Raw genomic sequence first — 24,884 nt, 5'->3', positions numbered from 1 at the left:
CTGCTCAACCTTCAACACTCTTTGTTCAACATCCATGTATGGAAATGCCTCCTTGGCATGGTTACCCCCTAACTTTTTGCCTTTGCTGATGCTAAGTTTTGATTGGAAGTGTGCTGGGACGCTGCTAACCAGGCCCCAGCAGCAGTGTTATTTCCCTAAACTGTACCTTTGCTTCCACAATTGGCACAGCCATGGCACTCAGATAAGTCCCTTGTAACTGGTACCCCTGGTACCAAGGGCCCTGATGCCAGGGAAGGTCTCTAAGGGCTTTAGCATGTCTTATGCCACCATCGGGACCCCTCACAGCACATGCACACTGCCTCACAGCTGGTGTGTGCTGGTGAGGAGAAAAAAAAAAAAAGACTGTCGACATGGCACTCCCCTCAGAGTGCCATGCCAACCTCACACTGCCTGTGGCATAGGTAAGTCACCCCTATAGCAGGCCTTACAGCCTTAAGGCAGGGTGCACTATACCACAGGTGAGGGTATATGTGCATGAGCACTATGTCCCTACAGTGTCTAAGCAAAACCTTAGACATTGTAAGTGCAGGGTAGCCATAAGAGTATATGGTCAGGGAGTTTGTCAAACACGAACTCCATGGTTCCATAATGGCTACATTGAAAACTGGGAAGTTTGGTATCAAACGTCTCAGCACAATAAATGCACACTGATGCCAGTGTGCAATTTATTGTAACATACACCCAGAGGGCATCTTAGAGATGCCCCCTGAATACCAATCCGACTTCTAGTGTAGGCTGACCAGTTTCTGCCAGCCTGCCACACACCAGACATGTTGCTGGCCACATGGGGAAAGTGCATTTGTCACTCTGTGGCCAGGAACAAAGCCTGTACTGGGTGGAGGTGCCTCTCACCTCCCCCTGCAGGAACTGTAACACCTGGCGGTGAGCCTCAAAGGCTCACCCCTTTTGTTACAGTGCCCCAGGGCATCCCAGCTAGTGGAGATGCCCGCCCCTTCGGCCACTGCCATTGGCTACTGCCCCCCAGACCTAAACACCCCTAAATTCAGTACTTGGGGGCACCCCAGATCCCAAGAAATGAGATTCCTGCAACCTGAAGAAACAAGAAGGGCTGCTGACCTACAAGCCTGCAGAGAAGACTAACGACGACAACTGCTTTGGCCCCAGCCCTACCGGCCTGTCTCCAACTTCGGAAACCTGCAACCAGCGACGCATCCGACAGGGACCAGCGACCTCTGAAGCCTCAGAGGACTGCCATGGACTAAAGGACCAAGAAACTCCCGTGAGCAGCGGCCCTGCTCAAAACCAGCTACTTCTTTGCAACAAAGAAGCAACTTCCGAAGACTTCACGTTTCCAGCCGGAAGCGTGAGACTTCCCACTCTGCACCAGACGCCCCCAGCTCGAGAGCCAGAGAACAAACACCACAGGGAGGACTCCCCGGCGACTGCGAGCCCGTGAGTAGCCAGAGACTACCCCCCTCAACCCCCACAGAGACGCCTGCAGAGAGAACCCAGAGGCTCCCACTGACCGCGACTGCCTGCAACAAGGGACTGTGACGCCTGGAACCAGCACTGCACCCGCAGCCCCCAGGACCTGAATGAACCGAACCTCAGCGCAGGAGTGACCCCCAGCCGACCCTCTGTCTAGCCCAGGTGGTGGCTGTCCCAAAAAGTCCCCGTGCCTGCTTGCACCGCTAGAATGACCCTCGGGTCCCTCCATTGATTCCTATCTGAAATCAGATGCCTGCTTTGCACACTGCACCCAGCCGCCCCTGTGCTGCTGAGGGTGTGTTTTGTGTGCCTACTTGTGTGTCCCCCAGTGCTCTACAAACCCCCCCTGGTCTGCCCCCCCGAGGATGCAGGTACTTACCTGCTGGCAGACTGGAACCGGAGCACCCCTGTTCTTCATAGGCACCTATGTGTTTTGGGCACCTCTGACCTCTGTACCTGACCGGCCCCGAGCTGCTGGTGTGGTAACTTTGGGGGTTGCCTTGAACCACCCCCCCCACCCCAACGGTGGGCTGCCTACGCCCCAGAACTAAGACTTGTAAGTGTTTTACTTACCTCCTAAACTAACCTTTACTTACCTCCCCCAGGAACTGTTGATTTTTTGCACTAAGAGTCCACTTTGAAAATAGCCTATTGCCATTTTTACAAAGACTGTATATGATATTGCTTTTATTCAAAGTTCCTAAAGTATCGAAGTGAAGTACCTTGCATTTAAAGTGCTTACTGTAAAGCTTGAACCTGTGGCTCTTAAAATAAACTAAGAAAAGATTTTTCTATATAAAAACCTATTGGCGTGGAGTAAGTCTGAGTGAGTGTTCCTCATTTATTGCCTGTGTGTACAACAAATGCTTAACACTATCCTCTGATAAGCCTACTGCTCGACCACACTACCACAAAATAGAGCATTAGAATTATATAATTTTGCCACTATCTTACCTCTCTGGGGAACCCTTGGACTGTGCACACTTTCTTACTTTGAAATAGTATATACAGAGCCAACTTCCTACAATTGAGTTTTGGTGAAGTCTTCCTTTTCAGTATTTGTGGTTCCTCTGCTCCAGAGTCCTTGCATTTCTCATTCGTTCCCTCTCAAGCATCTGTTTGGGTAGAAGATTTAGCTGAAGGGTTGCCCCATCAGTGTCCTTTGGTCGGGACCTGTGTGGCTCATTGTCTTTATGCTGTCCTTCAGTTATCAGGTGTTTTGCTGCTGAGGCTGCTTTCGAGGACCTTAAGTCCAAGGACTTAGCGTCCGAGCCTTTCGGCAGTTTTGTTACCTTTTACTCATCCATTTGCCTCTTTCGCTGCCTTCCGACTTTTCTCGCCTTTCGGCATCAGCTGTGGCTTCTTTGATGTCGAACTCCACTCACTGTGCTGGTTCACCCATCTCAACACTGCCTTCATCTTTGGTGGATAGGCCTTGTGTAGGAAGTTGGCTCTGTATGTGCTATTTCAAAGTAAGGAATAGCATGCACAGAGTCCAAGGGTTCCCCTTGGAGGTAAAATAGTGGTAAAAAGAGATAATACTAATGCTCTATTGTAGGAAGTTGGCTCTGTATGTGCTATTTCAAAGTAAGGAATAGCATGCACAGAGTCCAAGGGTTCCCCTTAGAGGTAAAATAGTGGTAAAAATAGATAATACTAATGCTCTATTTTGTGGTAGTGTGGTCGAGCAGTAGGCTTATCCAAGGAGTAGTGTTAAGCATTTGTTGTACATACACATAGACAATAAATGAGGTACACACACTCAGAGACAAATCCAGCCAATAGGTTTTTATATAGAAAAATATCTTTTCTTAGTTTATTTTAAGAACCACAGGTTCAAATTCTACATGTAATATCTCATTCGAAAGGTATTGCAGGTAAGTACTTTAGGAACTTCAAATCATCAAAATTGCATGTATACTTTTCAAGTTATTCACAAATAGCTGTTTTAAAAGTGGACACTTAGTGCAATTTTCACAGTTCCTAGGGGAGGTAAGTATTTGTTAGTTTTACCAGGTAAGTAAGACACTTACAGGGTTCAGTTCTTGGTCCAAGGTAGCCCACCGTTGGGGGTTCAGAGCAACCCCAAAGTCACCACACCAGCAGCTCAGGGCCGGTCAGGTGCAGAGTTCAAAGTGGTGCCCAAAACACATAGGCTAGAATGGGGAGAAGGGGGTGCCCCGGTTCCGGTCTGCTTGCAGGTAAGTACCCGCGTCTTCGGAGGGCAGACCAGGGGGGTTTTGTAGGGCACCGGGGGGGACACAAGCCCACACAGAAATTTCACCCTCAGCAGCGCGGGGGCGGCCGGGTGCAGTGTAGAAACAAGCGTCGGGTTTGTAATGGAAGTCAATGCGAGATCTAGGGATCTCTTCAGCGCTGCAGGCAGGCAAGGGGGGGGTTCCTCGGGGAAACCTCCACTTGGGCAAGGGAGAGGGACTCCTGGGGGTCACTCCTCCAGTGAAAGTCCGGTCCTTCAGGTCCTGGGGGCTGCGGGTGCAGGGTCTCTCCCAGGTGTCGGGACTTTGGTTTCAAAGAGTCGCGGTCAGGGGAAGCCTCGGGATTCCCTCTGCAGGCGGCGCTGTGGGGACTCAGGGGGGACAGGTTTTTGTACTCACAGTCTTAGAGTAGTCCGGGGGTCCCTCCTGAGGTGTTGGATCGCCACCAACCGAGTCGGGGTCGCCGGGTGCAGTGTTGCAAGTCTCACGCCTTTTGCGGGGAGCTTGCAGGGTTCTTTAAAGCTGCTGGAAACAAAGTTGCAGCTTTTCTTTGGAGCAGGTCCGCTGTCCTCGGGAGTTTCTTGTCTTTTCGAAGCAGGGGCAGTCCTCAGAGGATGTCGAGGTCGCTGGTCCCTTTGGAAGGCGTCGCTGGAGCAGGATCTTTGGAAGGCAGGAGACAGGCCGGTGAGTTTCTGGAGCCAAGGCAGTTGTCGTCTTCTGGTCTTCCTCTGCAGGGGTTTTTCAGCTAGGCAGTCCTTCTTCTTGTAGTTGCAGGAATCTAATTTTCTAGGGTTCAGGGTAGCCCTTAAATACTAAATTTAAGGGCGTGTTTAGGTCTGGGGGGTTAGTAGCCAATGGCTACTAGCCCTGAGGGTGGGTACACCCTCTTTGTGCCTCCTCCCAAGGGGAGGGGGTCACAATCCTAACCCTATTGGGGGAATCCTCCATCTGCAAGATGGAGGATTTCTAAAAGTTAGAGTCACCTCAGCTCAGGACACCTTAGGGGCTGTCCTGACTGGCCAGTGACTCCTCCTTGTTATTCTCATTATTTTCTCCGGCCTTGCCGCCAAAAGTGGGGCCTGGCCGGAGGGGGCGGGCAACTCCACTAGCTGGAGTGTCCTGCTGGGTTGGCACAAAGGAGGTGAGCCTTTGAGGCTCACCGCCAGGTGTGACAATTCCTGCCTGGGAGAGGTGTTAGCATCTCCACCCAGTGCAGGCTTTGTTACTGGCCTCAGAGTGACAAAGGCACTCTCCCCGTGGGGCCAGCAACATGTCTCGGTTTGTGGCAGGCTGCTAAAACTAGTCAGCCTACACAGATAGTCGGTTAAGTTTCAGGGGGCACCTCTAAGGTGCCCTCTGTGGTGTATTTTACAATAAAATGTACACTGGCATCAGTGTGCATTTATTGTGCTGAGAAGTTTGATACCAAACTTCCCAGTTTTCAGTGTAGCCATTATGGTGCTGTGGAGTTCGTGTTTGACAGACTCCCAGACCATATACTCTTATGGCTACCCTGCACTTACAATGTCTAAGGTTTTATTTAGACACTGTAGGGGTACCATGCTCATGCACTGGTACCCTCACCTATGGTATAGTGCACCCTGCCTTAGGGCTGTAAGGCCTGCTAGAGGGGTGTCTTACCTATACTGCATAGGCAGTGAGAGGCTGGCATGGCACCCTGAGGGGAGTGCCATGTCGACTTACTCGTTTTGTCCTCACTAGCACACACAAGCTGGCAAGCAGTGTGTCTGTGCTGAGTGAGAGGTCTCCAGGGTGGCATAAGACATGCTGCAGCCCTTAGAGACCTTCCTTGGCATCAGGGCCCTTGGTACTAGAAGTACCAGTTACAAGGGACTTATCTGGATGCCAGGGTCTGCCAATTGTGGATACAAAAGTACAGGTTAGGGAAAGAACACTGGTGCTGGGGCCTGGTTAGCAGGCCTCAGCGCACTTTCAATTGTAAACATAGCATCAGCAAAGGCAAAAAGTCAGGGGGCAACCATGCCAAGGAGGCATTTCCTTACACAACCCCCCCCCAAACGAAAGAGGATGAGACTAACCTTTCCCAAGAGAGTCTTCATTTTCTAAGTGGAAGAACCTGGAAAGGCCATCTGCATTGGCATGGGCAGTCCCAGGTCTGTGTTCCACTATAAAGTCCATTCCCTGTAGGGAGATGGACCACCTCAACAGTTTAGGATTTTCACCTTTCATTTGCATCAGCCATTTGAGAGGTCTGTGGTCAGTTTGAACTAGGAAGTGAGTCCCAAAGAGGTATGGTCTCAGCTTCTTCAGGGACCAAACCACAGCAAAGGCCTCCCTCTCAATGGCACTCCAACGCTGCTCCCTGGGGAGTAACCTCCTGCTAATGAAAGCAACAGGCTGGTCAAGGCCATCATCATTTGTTTGGGACAAAACTGCCCCTATCCCATGTTCAGAGGCATCAGTCTGCACAATGAACTGCTTAGAATAATCTGGAGCTTTGAGAACTGGTGCTGAGCACATTGCTTGTTTCAGGGTGTCAAAGGCCTGTTGGCAGTCCACAGTCCAGTTCACTTTCTTGGGCATTTTCTTGGAGGTGAGCTCAGTGAGGGCTGTCACAATGGATCCATATCCCTTCACAAACCTCCTGTAGTACCCAGTCAAGCCAAGGAATGCCCTGACTTGAGTCTGGGTTTTTGGAGCTACCCAGTCCAGAATAGTCTGGATCTTGGGTTGGAGTGGCTGAACTTGGCCTCCACCTACAAGGTGTCCCAAGTAAACCACAGTTCCCTGCCCTATCTGGCATTTGGATGCCTTGATAGAGAGGCCTGCAGATTGCAGAGCCTTCAAAACCTTCCTCAGGTGGACCAGGTGATCCTGCCAGGTGGAGCTAAAGACAGCAATATCATCAAGATAAGCTGTGCTAAAGGACTCCAAGCCAGCAAGGACTTGATTCACCAACCTTTGGAAGGTGGCAGGGGCATTCTTTAAACCAAAGGGCATAACAGTAAACTGATAATGCCCATCAGGTGTGGAGAATGCTGTCTTTTCTTTTGCTCCAGGTGCCATTTTTATTTGCCAGTACCCTGCTGTCAAGTCAAAGGTACTTAGAAATTTGGCAGCACCTAATTTGTCAATGAGCTCATCAGCTCTTGGAATTGGATGGGCATCTGTCTTGGTGACAGAGTTGAGCCCTCTGTAGTCCACACAAAACCTCATCTCTTTCTTTCCATCTTTGGTGTGAGGTTTGGGGACTAAGACCACTGGGCTAGCCCAGGGGCTGTCAGAGCGCTCAATCACTCCCAATTCCAGCATCTTGTGGACTTCCATCTTGATGCTTTCCTTAACATGGTCAGACTGTCTGAAGATTTTGTTCTTGACAGGCATGCTGTCTCCTGTGTCCACATCATGGGTACACAGGTGTGTCTGACCAGGGGTTAGGGAGAAAAGCTCAGGAAACTGTTGTAGGACTCTCCTACAATCAGCCTGCTGTTGGCCAGAGAGGGTGTCTGAGTAGATCACTCCATCTACTGTGCCATCTTTTGGGTCTGATGACAGAAGATCAGGGAGAGGTTCACTCTCTGCCTCCTGATCCTCATCTGTTACCATTAACAGATTCACATCAGCCCTGTCATGGAAGAGCTTAAGGCGGTTCACATGGATCACCCTCTTGGGGCTCCTGCTTGTGCCCAGGTCCACCAGGTAGGTGACCTGACTCTTCCTCTCTAGCACTGGGTAAGGGCCACTCCATTTGTCCTGGAGTGCCCTGGGAGCCACAGGCTCCAGAACCCAGACTTTCTGCCCTGGTTGGAACTCAACCAGTGCAGCCTTTTGGTCATACCAAAACTTCTGGAGTTGTTGGCTGGCCTCAAGGTTTTTGGTTGCCTTTTCCATGTACTCTGCCATTCTAGAGCGAAGGCCAAGTACATAGTCCACTATGTCCTGTTTAGGCTCATGGAGAGGTCTCTCCCAGCCTTCTTTAACAAGGGCAAGTGGTCCCCTTACAGGATGACCAAACAGAAGTTCAAAGGGTGAGAACCCTACTCCCTTCTGTGGTACCTCCCTGTAAGCGAAAAGCAGACATGGCAGGAGGACATCCCATCTCCTTTTGAGTTTTTCTGGGAGCCCCAGGATCATGCCCTTTAATGTCTTGTTGAATCTCTCAACTAAGCCATTAGTTTGTGGATGGTAAGGTGTAGTGAATTTATAAGTCACTCCACACTCATTCCACATGTGCTTTAGGTATGCTGACATGAAGTTGGTACCTCTGTCAGACACCACCTCCTTAGGGAAACCCACTCTGGTAAAGATACCAATGAGGGCCTTGGCTACTGCAGGGGCAGTAGTCGACCTAAGGGGAATAGCTTCAGGATACCTGGTAGCATGATCCACTACTACCAGGATATACATATTTCCTGAGGCTGTGGGAGGTTCTAGTGGACCAACTATGTCCACACCCACTCTTTCAAAGGGCACCCCCACCACTGGAAGTGGAATGAGGGGGGCCTTTGGATGCCCACCTGTCTTACCACTGGCTTGACAGGTGGGGCAGGAGAGGCAAAACTCCTTAACCATGTTGGACATATTGGGCCAGTAGAAGTGGTTGACTAACCACTCCCACGTCTTGGTTTGTCCCAAATGTCCAGCAAGGGGAATGTCATGGGCCAATGTTAGGATGAACTCCCTGAACAGCTGAGGCACTACCACTCTCCTAGTGGCACCAGGTTTGGGGTCTCTGGCCTCAGTGTACAGGAGCCCATCTTCCCAATAGACCCTATGTGTTCCATTTTTCTTGCCTTTGGACTCTTCAGCAGCTTGCTGCCTAAGGCCTTCAAGAGAGGGACAGGTTTCTTGTCCCTTACACAGCTCCTCCCTTGAGGGTCCCCCTGGGCCTAAGAGCTCAACCTGATAAGGTTCAAGCTCCAAAGGCTCAGTTCCCTCAGAGGGCAGAACTTCTTCCTGAGAAGAGAGGTTCCCTTTCTTTTGCTGTGTTGCAGTTGGTTTCCCAACTGACTTTCCTGTTCTCTTGGTAGGCTGGGCCATTTTTCCAGACTCCAGCTCTACTTTTTCACCCTGTGCCTTGCACTGTGCTCTTGTTTTCACACACACCAGTTCAGGGATACCCAGCATTGCTGCATGGGTTTTTAGCTCTACCTCAGCCCATGCTGAGGACTCCAGGTCATTTCCAAGCAGACAGTCCACTGGGATATTTGAGGAGACCACCACCTGTTTCAGGCCATTGACCCCTCCCCATTCTAAAGTAACCATTGCCATGGGATGTACTTTTCTCTGATTGTCAGCGTTGGTGACTGTGTAAGTTTTTCCAGTCAGGTATTGGCCAGGGGAAACCAGTTTCTCTGTCACCATGGTGACACTGGCACCTGTATCCCTCAGGCCCTCTATTCTGGTCCCATTAATTAAGAGTTGCTGTCTGTATTTTTGCATGTTAGGCGGCCAGACAGCTAGTGTGGCTAAATCCACCCCACCCTCAGAAACTAGAGTAGCTTCAGTGTGGACCCTGATTTGCTCTGGGCACACTGTTGATCCCACTTGGAGACTAGCCATACCAGTGTTACCTGGATGGGAGTTTGGAGTGGAACCTTTCTTGGGACAGACCTTGTCTCCAGTTTGGTGTCCATGCTGTTTACAGCTATGACACCAGGCCTTTTTGGGATCAAAGTTTTTACCCTTGTACCCATTGTTTTGTGAAGAGGCTCTGGGCCCACCCTCCTGTGCAGGTTTTTGGGGGCCTGTAGAAGACTCTTTACTATTTTTAGTTTTGGTTGTCTCATCACCCTTCTGCTGGGGAGTCTTTGTGACCCCTTTCTTTTGGTCACCCCCTGTTGAAGTCTTGGACACCCTTGTCTTGACCCAATGGTCCGCCTTCTTTCCCAATTCTTGGGGAGAAATTGGTCCTAGGTCTACCAGATGCTGATGCAGTTTATCATTGAAACAATTACTTAACAGGTGTTCTTTCACAAATAAATTGTACAGCCCATCATAATTATTTACACCACTGCCTTGAATCCAACCATCTAGTGTTTTCACTGAGTAGTCAACAAAGTCAACCCAGGTCTGGCTCGAGGATTTTTGAGCCCCCCTGAACCTAATCCTGTACTCCTCAGTGGAGAATCCAAAGCCCTCAATCAGGGTACCCTTCATGAGGTCATAAGATTCTGCATCTTTTCCAGAGAGTGTGAGGAGTCTATCCCTACACTTTCCAGTGAACATTTCCCAAAGGAGAGCACCCCAGTGAGATCTGTTCACTTTTCTGGTTACACAAGCCCTCTCAAAAGCTGTGAACCATTTGGTGATGTCATCACCATCTTCATATTTAGTTACAATCCCTTTGGGGATTTTCAACATGTCAGGAGAATCTCTGACCCTATTTATGTTGCTGCCACCATTGATGGGTCCTAGGCCCATCTCTTGTCTTTCCCTCTCTATGGCTAGGATCTGTCTTTCCAAAGCCAATCTTTTGGCCATCCTGGCTAACTGGATGTCCTCTTCACTGGGGTTATCCTCAGTGATTTCAGAGTTGTTGGTCCCTCCTGTGAGGGAGCCAGCATCTCTGACTATTATTTGTGGAGTCAGGGCTTGAGAAGCCCTGCTCTCCCTAAGTAGGACTGGAGGGGGGGAATTTCCCTCCAAGTCACTATCTTCATCCTCTGAGTTGCCATCCTCAGAGGGGTTGGCCTTTTCAAACTCTGCCAAAAGCTCCTGGAGCTGTACTTTGGTAGGTTTGGGGCCCATTGCTATTTTCTTTAGTTTACAGAGTGACCTTAGCTCTCTCATCTGTAGATGGAGGTAAGGTGTGGTGTCGAGTTCCACCACATTCACATCTGTGCTAGACATTATGCTTCTAAAAGTTGGAATACTTTTTAAGAAACTAAAACTGGTTCTAGAATCTAATTCAAACTTTTACCAAACTTTTAAACTCTAAAAGAAATGCTAAACAGGATCTAACACAAGGCCCTAGCAGGTCTTTTAAGAATTTAGAAAACTTTTCAAATTGCAAAAATCAATTTCTAATGACAATTTTGGAATTTGTCGTGTGATCAGGTATTGGCTGAGTAGTCCAGCAAATGCAAAGTCTTGTACCCCACCGCTGATCCACCAATGTAGGAAGTTGGCTCTGTATGTGCTATTTCAAAGTAAGGAATAGCATGCACAGAGTCCAAGGGTTCCCCTTAGAGGTAAAATAGTGGTAAAAATAGATAATACTAATGCTCTATTTTGTGGTAGTGTGGTCGAGCAGTAGGCTTATCCAAGGAGTAGTGTTAAGCATTTGTTGTACATACACATAGACAATAAATGAGGTACACACACTCAGAGACAAATCCAGCCAATAGGTTTTTATATAGAAAAATATCTTTTCTTAGTTTATTTTAAGAACCACAGGTTCAAATTCTACATGTAATATCTCATTCGAAAGGTATTGCAGGTAAGTACTTTAGGAACTTCAAATCATCAAAATTGCATGTATACTTTTCAAGTTATTCACAAATAGCTGTTTTAAAAGTGGACACTTAGTGCAATTTTCACAGTTCCTAGGGGAGGTAAGTATTTGTTAGTTTTACCAGGTAAGTAAGACACTTACAGGGTTCAGTTCTTGGTCCAAGGTAGCCCACCGTTGGGGGTTCAGAGCAACCCCAAAGTCACCACACCAGCAGCTCAGGGCCGGTCAGGTGCAGAGTTCAAAGTGGTGCCCAAAACACATAGGCTAGAATGGGGAGAAGGGGGTGCCCCGGTTCCGGTCTGCTTGCAGGTAAGTACCCGCGTCTTCGGAGGGCAGACCAGGGGGGTTTTGTAGGGCACCGGGGGGGACACAAGCCCACACAGAAATTTCACCCTCAGCAGCGCGGGGGCGGCCGGGTGCAGTGTAGAAACAAGCGTCGGGTTTGTAATGGAAGTCAATGCGAGATCTAGGGATCTCTTCAGCGCTGCAGGCAGGCAAGGGGGGGGTTCCTCGGGGAAACCTCCACTTGGGCAAGGGAGAGGGACTCCTGGGGGTCACTCCTCCAGTGAAAGTCCGGTCCTTCAGGTCCTGGGGGCTGCGGGTGCAGGGTCTCTCCCAGGTGTCGGGACTTTGGTTTCAAAGAGTCGCGGTCAGGGGAAGCCTCGGGATTCCCTCTGCAGGCGGCGCTGTGGGGACTCAGGGGGGACAGGTTTTTGTACTCACAGTCTTAGAGTAGTCCGGGGGTCCCTCCTGAGGTGTTGGATCGCCACCAACCGAGTCGGGGTCGCCGGGTGCAGTGTTGCAAGTCTCACGCCTTTTGCGGGGAGCTTGCAGGGTTCTTTAAAGCTGCTGGAAACAAAGTTGCAGCTTTTCTTTGGAGCAGGTCCGCTGTCCTCGGGAGTTTCTTGTCTTTTCGAAGCAGGGGCAGTCCTCAGAGGATGTCGAGGTCGCTGGTCCCTTTGGAAGGCGTCGCTGGAGCAGGATCTTTGGAAGGCAGGAGACAGGCCGGTGAGTTTCTGGAGCCAAGGCAGTTGTCGTCTTCTGGTCTTCCTCTGCAGGGGTTTTTCAGCTAGGCAGTCCTTCTTCTTGTAGTTGCAGGAATCTAATTTTCTAGGGTTCAGGGTAGCCCTTAAATACTAAATTTAAGGGCGTGTTTAGGTCTGGGGGGTTAGTAGCCAATGGCTACTAGCCCTGAGGGTGGGTACACCCTCTTTGTGCCTCCTCCCAAGGGGAGGGGGTCACAATCCTAACCCTATTGGGGGAATCCTCCATCTGCAAGATGGAGGATTTCTAAAAGTTAGAGTCACCTCAGCTCAGGACACCTTAGGGGCTGTCCTGACTGGCCAGTGACTCCTCCTTGTTATTCTCATTATTTTCTCCGGCCTTGCCGCCAAAAGTGGGGCCTGGCCGGAGGGGGCGGGCAACTCCACTAGCTGGAGTGTCCTGCTGGGTTGGCACAAAGGAGGTGAGCCTTTGAGGCTCACCGCCAGGTGTGACAATTCCTGCCTGGGAGAGGTGTTAGCATCTCCACCCAGTGCAGGCTTTGTTACTGGCCTCAGAGTGACAAAGGCACTCTCCCCGTGGGGCCAGCAACATGTCTCGGTTTGTGGCAGGCTGCTAAAACTAGTCAGCCTACACAGATAGTCGGTTAAGTTTCAGGGGGCACCTCTAAGGTGCCCTCTGTGGTGTATTTTACAATAAAATGTACACTGGCATCAGTGTGCATTTATTGTGCTGAGAAGTTTGATACCAAACTTCCCAGTTTTCAGTGTAGCCATTATGGTGCTGTGGAGTTCGTGTTTGACAGACTCCCAGACCATATACTCTTATGGCTACCCTGCACTTACAATGTCTAAGGTTTTATTTAGACACTGTAGGGGTACCATGCTCATGCACTGGTACCCTCACCTATGGTATAGTGCACCCTGCCTTAGGGCTGTAAGGCCTGCTAGAGGGGTGTCTTACCTATACTGCATAGGCAGTGAGAGGCTGGCATGGCACCCTGAGGGGAGTGCCATGTCGACTTACTCGTTTTGTCCTCACTAGCACACACAAGCTGGCAAGCAGTGTGTCTGTGCTGAGTGAGAGGTCTCCAGGGTGGCATAAGACATGCTGCAGCCCTTAGAGACCTTCCTTGGCATCAGGGCCCTTGGTACTAGAAGTACCAGTTACAAGGGACTTATCTGGATGCCAGGGTCTGCCAATTGTGGATACAAAAGTACAGGTTAGGGAAAGAACACTGGTGCTGGGGCCTGGTTAGCAGGCCTCAGCGCACTTTCAATTGTAAACATAGCATCAGCAAAGGCAAAAAGTCAGGGGGCAACCATGCCAAGGAGGCATTTCCTTACATCTATTTTGTGGTAGTGTGGTCGAGCAGTAGGCTTATCCAAGGAGTAGTGTTAAGCATTTGTTGTACATACACAGACAATAAATGAGGTACACACACTTAGAGACAAATCCAGCCAATAGGTTTTTATATAGAAAAATATCTTTTCTTAGTTTATTTTAAGAACCACAGGTTCAAATTCTACATGTAATATCTCATTCGAAAGGTATTGCAGGTAAGTACTTTAGGAACTTCAAATCATCAAAATTGCATGTATACTTTTCAAGTTATTCACAAATAGCTGTTTTAAAAGTGGACACTTAGTGCAATTTTCACAGTTCCTAGGGGAGGTAAGTATTTGTTAGATTAACCAGGTAAGTAAGACACTTACAGGGCTTAGTTCTTGGTCCACGGTAGCCCACCGTTGGAGGTTCAGAGCAACCCCAAAGTCACCACACCAGCAGCTCAGGGCCGGTCAGGTGCAGAGTTCAAAGTGGTGCCCAAAACACATAGGCTAGAATGGAGAGAAGGGGGTGCCCCGGTTCCGGTCTGCTTGCAGGTAAGTACCCGCGTCTTCGGAGGGCAGACCAGGGGGGTTTTGTAGGGCACCGGGGGGGACACAGGCCCACACAGGAATTTCACCCTCAGCGGCGCGGGGGCGGCCGGGTGCAGTGTAGAAACAAGCGTCGGGTTCGCAATGTTAGTCTATGAGAGATCTCGGGATCTCTTCAGCGCTGCAGGCAGGCAAGGGGGGGGGATTCCTCGGGGAAACCTCCACTTGGGCAAGGGAGAGGGACTCCTGGGGGTCACTTCTCCAGTGAAAGTCCGGTCCTTCAGGTCCTGGGGGCTGCGGGTGCAGGGTCTCTCCCAGGCATCGGGACTTTAGGTTCAAAGAGTCGCGGTCAGGGGAAGCCTCGGGATTCCCTCTGCAGGCGGCGCTGTGGGGGCTCAGGGGGGACAGGTTTTGGTACTCACAGTATCAGAGTAGTCCTGGGGTCCCTCCTGAGGTGTCGGATCTCCACCAGCCGAGTCGGGGTCGCCGGGTGCAGTGTTGCAAGTCTCACGCTTCTTGCGGGGAGCTTGCAGGGATCTTTAAAGCTGCTGGAAACAAAGTTGCAGCTTTTCTTGGAGCAGGTCCGCTGTCCTCGGGAGTTTCTTGTCTTTTTGAAGCAGGGGCAGTCCTCAGAGGATGTCGAGGTCGCTGGTCCCTTTGGAAGGCGTCGCTGGAGCAGGATCTTTGGAAGGCAGGAGACAGGCCGGTGAGTTTCTGGAGCCAAGGCAGTTGTCGTCTTCTGGTCTTCCGCTGCAGGGGTTTTCAGCTAGGCAGTCCTTCTTGTAGTTGCAGGAATCTAATTTTCTAGGGTTCAGGGTAGCCCTTAAATACTAAATTTAAGGGCGTGTTTAGGTCTGGGGGGTTAGTAGCCAATGGCTACTAGCCCTGAGGGTGGGTACACCCTCTTTGTGCCTCCTCCCAAGGGGAGGGGGTCACAATCCTAACCCTATTGGGGGAATCCTCCATCTGCAAGATGGAGGATTTCTAAAAGTCAGAGTCACCTCAGCTCAGGACACCTTAGGGGCTGTCCTGACTGGCCAGTGACTCCTCCTTGTTGCTTTCTTTGTTCCCTCCAGCCTTGCCGCCAAAAGTGGGGGCCGTGGCCGGAGGGGGCGGGCAACTCCACTAAGCTGGAGTGCCCTGCTGGGCTGTGACAAAGGGGTGAGCCTTTGAGGCTCACCGCCAGGTGTTACAGCTCCTGCCTGGGGGAGGTGTTAGCATCTCCACCCAGTGCAGGCTTTGTTACTGGCCTCAGAGTGACAAAGGCACTCTCCCCATGGGGCCGGCAACATGTCTCTGGTGTGGCAGGCTGCTGGAACTAGTCAGCCTACACAGACAGTCGGTTAAGTTTCAGGGGGCACCTCTAAGGTGCCCTCTGTGGTGTATTTTACAATAAAATGTACACTGGCATCAGTGTGCATTTATTGTGCTGAGAAGTTTGATACCAAACTTTCCAGTTTTCAGTGTAGCCATTATGGTGCTGTGGAGTTCGTGTTTGACAGACTCCCAGACCATATACTCTTATGGCTACCCTGCACTTACAATGTCTAAGGTTTTGTTTAGACACTGTAGGGGTACCATGCTCATGCACTGGTACCCTCACCTATGGTATAGTGCACCCTGCCTTAGGGCTGTAAGGCCTGCTAGAGGGGTGTCTTACCTATACTGCATAGGCAGTGAGAGGCTGGCATGGCACCCTGAGGGGAGTGCCATGTCGACTTACTCGTTTTGTCCTCACTAGCACACACAAGCTGGTAAGCAGTGTGTCTGTGCTGAGTGAGAGGTCTCCAGGGTGGCATAAGACATGCTGCAGCCCTTAGAGACCTTCCTTGGCATCAGGGCCCTTGGTACTAGAAGTACCAGTTACAAGGGACTTATCTGGATGCCAGGGTCTGCCAATTGTGGATACAAAAGTACAGGTTAGGGAAAGAACACTGGTGCTGGGGCCTGGTTAGCAGGCCTCAGCACACTTTCAATTGTAAACATAGCATCAGCAAAGGCAAAAAGTCAGGGGGCAACCATGCCAAGGAGGCATTTCCTTACACCTTGGTCTTTCAGGGATTCCTGAACCTTGTGGGTGTCAACCATGGCATGGTGTGCTAGTCCCTTTTGGCATCATACCATAGGAGGTTTCAGCACAACTATGCGCAGGCTTCGCAGTCTTTGTGGTCTTTCAGCATGCATAGACTGCCATGTGATCTCCTGTGCAAAATTCAGGAATGACATCCTGTAGGGTTGTCATTTAGAAGTATTGCATCAGGATGTAGTGACTCACTGACCCAAGGTCAATAAAAGTCCCCAGGGTACATCCCTTTGAGGGAAAGCTAGAGTACCGGGAGTAGACTCATGAACACCACTGGGGTGGGAGCACTTGCTCAAAGACCCTGTTCTTTTTCTTGCAACAGTTGCTGGTGTTCCACATGGATTACATGCTATCAAGGTCTTAGGATTGGTGATGTATCACTGCTGAACAACAGAAAAGACCAACTTGTCTGGGGTTATTTTCGCCCGCTGTGCAAGAAAGGATTAGTTTCCAACCTGTAACTCCAGTTCTCTTGTAGGGGAATTTCCATTATAGTCACACACTGAATAATCCAGCCCATGTGCAGGGTCTCTGGAGCACTTTTTCACAATATATTTTTTAAGTGGAGATCTTCACCTTTCTCTGGGAAGGCCTGCAGTCACACTAAAGAGCTCTGAGTGTTACAAGTTGTTTTTCTTCGAAGAAGTGTTTGAGTCACAAGATCGAGTGACGACTCCTCTTCGGTTCCATTGCGCATGGCCATCGGCTCCTTTGTTAAGATTGTTTTCCCACAGAGGGTAAGGTAGGAGTGATAGAGTATATAGGGTAAAAGAAAAGATGACAATGCTCGGAGTATTGCAAGTTGTTTTTCTTCGAAGAAGTCTTTTTGGTCACGGGACCGAAGGACTCCTCCCTCCTCGGCTCCATTGCGCATGGGCGTCGACTCCATCTTAGATTGTTTTCCCCGCAGAGGGTGAGGATGGAGTTGTTTGGTATAAATAGTGCCCATGCAATGGAGTGAATATGTATGTACGTTAAGAGTTTATAATAATTATTTACAAATGTTCAGATGTTTAAGATTTATGATCTACTTCTAAACGGCTACAGGCTTCCCGGGGAGGTGGGAGGGTACATGTGAATCTGCAGCGACTAATGCCACGAACAGATGTACACTGGGTAAGTGACATTTTCAGTTAGATGGCATATGTTGCTGCAGATACACATGTTTGGCATAGACTATAAAGCAGTTACCTCCCCTAAAAGCGGTGGTTTAGCCTGTAGGAGTTGAAGTAGTTTGGAATAATGTTCTTAGTACAGCTTGGCCCACTGTAGCTTGTTGTGCATTTAGTACGTCTACACAGTAGTGTTTAGTAAACGTATGAGGCGTAGACCAGGTTGCAGCCTTACATATTTCGCTCATAGGAATGTTTCCTAGAAAGGCCATTGTAGCACCTTTCTTTCTGGTTGAGTGTGCCTTTGGTGTAATAGGCAATTCTCTTTTGGCTTTAAGATAGCATGTTTGAATACATCTGACTATCCATCTAGCAATGCCTTGTTTAGAGATTGGATTTCCTATGTGTGGTTTTTGAAAAGCTATGAACAGTTGTTTTGTTTTCCTGATTAGCTTTGTTCTGTCAATGTAATACATTAGTGCTCTTTTGATGTCTAATGTATGTAGTGCCCTTTCAGCCACAGAATTTGGTTGTGGGAAGAACACTGGCAATTCTACGGTTTGATTTAAATGGAATGGTGAGATTACCTTTGGCAGAAATTTTGGATTTGTTCTTAGAACTATTTTATTGTTGTGTATTTGAATAAATGGTTCTTGTATGGTAAATGCCTGTATTTCACTTACTCTTCTGAGGGATGTGATTGCAATGAGAAATGCGACCTTCCAGGTTAGATATTGCATTTCACAGGAATGCATGGGTTCGAAAGGTGGACCCATGAGTCTTGTTAAGACGATGTTAAGATTCCATGAAGGAACTGGTGGCGTTCTTGGTGGTATAATTCTTTTTAGCCCTTCCATGAATGCTTTAATAACTGGTATTCTAAATAGAGACGATGAATGAGTAGTTTGTAGGTAAGCAGATATTGCTGCGAGGTGTATTTTTATAGATGAAAAAGCGAGATTTGCTTTTTGCAAATGTAGTAAGTATCCTACTATGTCTTTAGTAGAGGCATGTAATGGTTGTATTTGATTGGCATGGCAGTAGTAAACAAATCTTTTCCACTTAGATGCATAGCAGTGTCTAGTGGAAGGTTTTCTAGCTTGTTTTATGACCTCCATGCATTCTTGTGTGAGGTCTAAGTGTCCGAATTCTAGGATTTCAGGAGCCAAATTGCCAGATTCAATGATGCTGGGTTTGGATGCCTGATCTGTTGTTTGTGTTGTGTTAACAGATCTGGCCTGTTGGGTAGTTTGACATGCGGTACTAGTGAAAGGTCTAGTAGAGTTGTATACCAAGGTTGTCTTGCCCATGTGGGTGCTATCAGTATGAGTTTGAGTTGGTTTTGACTCAACTTGTTTACTAGATATGGAAGGAGAGGGAGAGGGGAGAAAAGCGTACGCAAATATCCCTGACCAACTCATCCATAGAGCATTGCCTTGTGATTCGCGGTGTGGGTACCTGGATGCGAAGTTTTGGCATTTTGAGTTTTGTTTTGTTGCGAACAAATCTATCTGGGGTGTTCCCCAAATTTGAAAGTACTTGTTCAGAACTTGGGGGTGAATTTCCCATTCGTGGACTTGTTGGTGGTCTCGCGAAAGGTTGTCTGCTAGTTGGTTTTGTATTCCTGGAATAAATTGTGCTATTAGGCGAATGTTGTTGTGAATCGCCCACTGCCAAATTTTTTGTGTTAGGAGGCACAATTGTGTTGAGTGTGTTCCTCCTTGTTTGTTTAAATAATACATTGTTGTCATGTTGTCTGTTTTGACAAGAATGTATTTGTGTGTTATTATGGGTTGGAAGGCTTTTAACGCTAGAAATACTGCTAACAGTTCTAGGTAATTGATATGAAATTTTGTTTCGTGTATATCCCATTGTCCTTGAATGCTGTGGTGATTGAGGTGTGCTCCCCACCCTGTCATGGAAGCATCTGTTGTTATAACGTATTGAGGCACTGGGTCCTGAAATGTCCGCCCTTTGTTTAAATTTTTGCTGTTCCACCATAGAAGCGAGAGGTATGTTTGGCGGTCTACCAACACCAGATCTTGAAGTTGACCCTGTGCCTGTGACCATTGTGATGCTAGACACTGTTGTAAGGGTCGCATGTGTAGTCTTGCGTTCGGGACAATGGCTATGCATGATGACATCATGCCTAGAAGTTTTAGCACAAATTTTGCTTGTATCTTTTGGTTTGGAAACATAGCACTTATTACCTTGTGGAATGCCTGCACTCTTTGTGGACTTGGAGTGGCAATTCCTTTTGATGTGTTGATGGTTGCTCCTAGATATTGTTGTGTTTGACACGGTTCTAGGTGTGATTTTGTATAGTTGATGGAAAACCCCAGTTTGTGAAGGGTTTGTATGACAAATGTGGTGTCGTTTGCGCATTTTTTTACTGTGTTGGTCTTGATTAGCCAATCGTCTAGGTAAGGGAACACATGTATCTGTTGTCTCCTGATGTGTGCTGCTACTACTGCTAGACATTTTGTGAACACTCTTGGTGCAGTTGTTATTCCGAATGGCAACACCTTGAATTGGTAATGTATTCCTTTGAATACGAACCGTAGGTACTTTCTGTGAGAAGGGTGTATTGGTATATGAAAGTACGCATCCTTTAGGTCTAATGTGGTCATGTAATCTTGCTGTTTGAGCAGTGGAATGATGTCTTGTAGTGTGACCATGTGAAAATGGTCCGATATGATGTAGGTATTTAGTGTCCTGAGATCTAATATTGGTCTTAATGTTTTGTCTTTTTTTGGAATGAGAAAGTACAGGGAGTAGACTCCTGTGTTTTTTTGTTGTACTGGTACTAACTCTATTGCATCCTTTTGCAGTAGTGCTTGAACTTCTAGTCCTAAAAGTTCTAAATGTTGTGGTAACATTTTGCGTGTTTTGGGGGGGATGTTTGGTGGGAAGTTGTGGAATTCTATGCAATAGCCATGTTGGATTATTGCTAATACCCAATTGTCTGTTGTAATCTGTTGCCAAGATTGGTAGAATTGGCTTAGTCTTCCCCCCACTGGTGTTGAGTGAAGGGGTTGCGTGACTTGAAAGTCACTGTTTAGGTGGAGGTGTTTTTGGAGTCTGGAATCTTCCCCTACTCCTTGGGAATTGACCCCCCCTATATCCCCTGAAACCTCCCCTTTGGAAGGAACCCTGATATGGTGTGGTTCTTGTTTGTTGGCTGGTGGTGTCTGTGGGTTGGCCACGAAACCCCCCTCTAAATGGAGTTTTTCTGAAAGAGCCTCTGCTCTGCGGGGAGTAGAGTGCGCCCATGGCCTTGGCCGTGTCTGTGTCCTTTTTAAGTTTTTCAATGGCTGTATCCACTTCAGGGCCAAAAAGTTGTTTTTCGTTGAAGGGCATATTAAGGACAGCCTGCTGGATTTCAGGTTTGAAGCCTGAAGTGCGGAGCCAAGCGTGTCTCCTTATGGTGACAGCAGTGTTGACTGTTCTCGCTGCAGTATCGGCTGCGTCCAGTGAAGAGCGGATTTGATTGTTTGAGATAGTTTGTCCCTCTTCAACTATTTGCTGCGCCCTTTTTTGGTATTCTTGGGGAAGATGGTCTACGAGAAGTTGCATCTCATCCCAGTGAGCGCGGTCATATCTGGCCAGCAGCGCTTGAGAATTTGCGATGCGCCACTGGTTGGCTGCCTGTGATGCTACTCTTTTCCCTGCCGCATCAAATTTTCTGCTTTCTTTGTCCGGAGGTGGGGCGTCACCAGATGTATGGGAATTTGCTCTTTTGCGAGCTGCCCCTACTACTACGGAGTCAGGTGGTAACTGCGAAGTAATAAACACTGGATCTGTGGGTGGTGGTTTGTATTTTTTATCCACCCTTGGGGTGATGGCTCTTGATTTTACGGGCTCTTCAAAAATTTGTTTTGCGTGCCGTAACATCCCCGGTAGCATTGGGAGACATTGATATTGGCTATGTGTAGCCGAGAGGGTGTTAAATAAAAAATCATCCTCTATAGGGTCTGAATGCAGTTGGACATTGTGGAATTCTGCAGCCCTAGCCACCAGTTGTGAGTATGAGGTACTGTCCTCTGGCGGTGACGGCTTTGTGGGGTATGAATCTGGATCATTGTCCGGCACTGGGGTGTCGTATAGGTCCCAAGCGTCTTGATCCTGATCATCTTGACTTATGGTAGTTTGCGCTGGTGAGTGCATTTGTGGCGGTGTTTGTGCCGGCGATGCCTGTTGTAGTGGAGAGGGCGGAGGCGTGACTTTTTTGACCACTTTGGCTTGTGGTTGTGCGTCATCCTTGAGGAGACTGATCCTTCTTTTCCTCATTATTGGGGGAAGGGTTGATATCTTCCCTGTGTCTTGCTGGATGTACAGTCTCTTGTGTGTAGTCTGATTCTACACTTTGGAGCTCTTGTCCAAATCTGTGCATCTGGCCACTTATTCCTTGTTCCTCTGAGTAGGATGAAGGTGTGGTTTTTTTCGGCGCCGAGAGAGAATCTTTTTTCGGTTTCGGCACCGACAGAATTTTTGTTCCTTTCGGCATGGATTCTCGGTGCCGATGTTTTTCGGTGCCGGTATCTTGTCTTTGTCTCTCGGAGCCGCTTTCTCGGCTCCGAGGTTGCTCCATGGCGGTCCCTCGACCGGAGTCGGGTGTCTTCGCTATGGGCGTGCCCTTTTTCGGCGCCTTCGACGGGTCGCCTGTTTTATGGGTCGAGCCATGGCCTGTTGGCAGTGGCGTCCCCTGGGCTTTCGTTTTGTCGATGGTTTTACTTTTCGACGTCTTACTCACAGTTTGTTGCTGTTGTTCGACGTCGGAGTCTCCGGATTCTGATTCCGGAACCGAGAATGTTTCCTCTTCGTCGTTGAAACGTTGTTTTGTCGGCGTGGACGCCATTTGTAGACGCCTGGCTCTTCGGTCCCGGAGTGTTTTTCTGGACCGGAAGGCTCGACAGGCCTCACAGGTATCCTCCCTGTGCTCGGGGGACAAGCACAAGTTACAGACCAAGTGCTGATCTGTATAAGGATACTTACTGTGACATTTTGGGCAGAAACGGAACGGGGTCCGTTCCATCGGCTTCGATGTCGCACGCGGTCGGGCCGACCAGGCCCCGATGGGGGAATCGAAGCTACCCCAAAGTCTTCCGATGATCGGTGTCGATGTACCTAACTATCCCGATACCGAACGGAACAATACCGACGCTTTCTTCCGAGATTCTGACTAACTTTCCGAACCGAAACACGGAGCGAAAAGGAATACGTCCGAACCCGACAGCGGAAAAAAACAATCTAAGATGGAGTCGACGCCCATGCGCAATGGAGCCGAGGAGGGAGGAGTCCTTCGGTCCTGTGACCAAAAAGACTTCTTCGAAGAAAAACAACTTGTAATACTCCGAGCCCAACACCAGGCAGCGGACTGTGCCAAACATGTGTATCTGCAGCAACATATGCCATCGAATATATATATATATATATATATATATATATATATATATATATATATATATATATATATATATATATATATATATATATATATATATATATATATATAAAAATGTCAGTTACCCAGTGTACATCTGTTCGTGCCATGAGACGCTGCAGATTCACATGCTGTGCATATCTCGCCATCTAGTGTTGGGCTCGGAGTGTTACAAGTTGTTTTTCTTCGAAGAAGTCTTTGAGTCACGAGATTGAGGGACTCCTCCCCTTTCGGCTCCACTGCGCATGGGCGTCGACTCCATCTTAGATTGTTTTCCCCGCAGAGGGTGAGGTAGGAGTTGTGTATATAGTAATAGTGCCCATGCAATGGAGTATGTATGTACATAATGTGATTAAAAGTGTTATATTTACAAGTTTACAAATGTACAAGTTTATTTTTATCAACTTATAACGGCTACAGGCTCCCGGGGAGGAGGGAGGGCACATGTGAATCTGCAGCGTCTCATGCCGCAAACAGATGTACACTGGGTAAGTGACATTTTCCGTTCGATGGCATGTGTAGCTGCAGATACACATGCTGTGCATAGACTAGTAAGCAGTTATCTCCCCAAAAGCAGTGGTTTAGCCTGTAGGAGTTGAAGTTGTTTGAAATAATGTTTGTAATACTGCCTGTCCTACTGTGGCTTGTGTTGTTAACACATCCACACAGTAATGTTTAGTGAATGTATGAGGCGTAGACCATTTGGCTGCCTTACAGATTTCTGTCATTGGCATATTTCCTAGAAAGGCCATGGTGGCACCTTTCTTCCTAGTGGAGTGTGCCTTTGGTGTAATAGGCAGTTCTCTCTTTGCTTTAACATAACAGGTTTGAATACATTTAACTATCCATCTGGCAATGCCGTGTTTGGATATTGGATTCCCTGCATGACGTTTTTGTGAAGCTACAAACAACTGTTTTGTTTTGCAAATTTGTTTGGTTCTATCAATGTAATACATTAATGCTCTTTTTATGTCTAATGTATGTAATGCTCTTTCAGCTACAGAGTCTGGTTCTGGAAAGAACACTGGGAGTTCTACCGTTTGATTTAAGTGTAACGGTGATATAACTTTTGGCAAAAATTTGGGATTTGTGCATAGAACCACTTTATGTTTGTGTATTTGTATAAAGGGTTCTTGTATGGTAAAGGCTTGTATTTCACTAACTCTCCTGAGAGATGTGATTGCTATTAGGAAGGCTACTTTCCATGTTAAGTATTGTATCTCACAAGAGTGCATGGGTTCAAATGGTGGACCCATGAGTCGTGTTAATACAATATTGAGGTTCCACGAAGGAACTGGTGGTGTTCTTGGTGGAATGATCCTTTTTAGACCCTCCATAAATGCTTTTATGACTGGGATTCTAAATAGTGAAGTTGAATGTGTAATTTGCAGATAGGCAGAAATTGCTGCGAGATGTATTTTAATGGATGAAAAAGCTACCTTAGACTTTTGTAAGTGTAGTAAGTAGCTTACAATGTTTCACAGACGCGTGTAATGGTTGAATTTTATTATTAAGACAGTAATAAACAAATCGTTTCCATTTATTTGCGTAGCAATGTCTTGTAGTAGGTTTTCTAGCCTGTTTGATGACCTCCATACATTCTTGTGTAAGGTCTAGATGTCCGAATTCTAAGACTACAGGAGCCAGATTGCTAGATTGAGTGATGCTGGATTCGGGTGTCTGATCTGTTGTTTGTGTTGAGTTAACAGATCTAGTCTGTTTGGTAGTTTGATATGAGGCACTGCTGACAGTTTTGGCCATGTCAGTGTCCTTCTTTAGCTTCTCTATAGCTGTATCCACCTCTGGCCCAAACAATTGTTGTCCATTAAAAGGCATATTAAGCACAGCCTGTTGGATCTCTGGCTTAAATCCGGAGGTGCGGAGCCATGCGTGTCTCTGAATAGTGACCGCTGTATTTACAGTCCTGGTGGCTGTGTCCGCTGCGTCCATTGCCAATCGTATCTGGTGTTGGAGATACTTTGGCCCTCCTCCACCACTTGCTGTGCGCGCTTTTGAAACTCCCTGGGAAGATGTTCAATAAAATGCTGCATTTCATCCCAATGAGCCTTGTCATATCTTGCCAATAAAGCCTGTGAATTGGCAATGCGCCATTGATTGGCTGCCTGCGCTGCAACTCTCTTCCCAGCGGCATCAAACTCTCGACTTTGTCGGGTGGTGGTGTATCCCCAGAAGTCTGAGTTTGCCCTTCTGCGTGCTGCGCCTACTACCACTGAGTCAGGTGT

At 48.1% G+C, this 24,884-nt stretch overlaps 1 protein-coding gene across 1 annotated transcript in view; it reads right to left on the bottom strand.

Moving 5' to 3' along the window:
• Positions 1 to 24,884, bottom strand: part of DNAJA2 (DnaJ heat shock protein family (Hsp40) member A2) — a 215,636-nt gene that overhangs the window by 6,816 nt on the left and 183,936 nt on the right. The gene's annotated exons all lie outside the window — the stretch shown is intronic.

The sequence above is a fragment of the Pleurodeles waltl genome, chromosome 12 (genome assembly GCF_031143425.1).
Source record: "Pleurodeles waltl isolate 20211129_DDA chromosome 12, aPleWal1.hap1.20221129, whole genome shotgun sequence".
NCBI lineage: Eukaryota > Metazoa > Chordata > Amphibia > Caudata > Salamandridae > Pleurodeles > Pleurodeles waltl.
The sequence above is the reverse complement of the archived record's forward strand: the minus strand, read 5'-3'. Positions and strand labels throughout refer to the sequence as shown.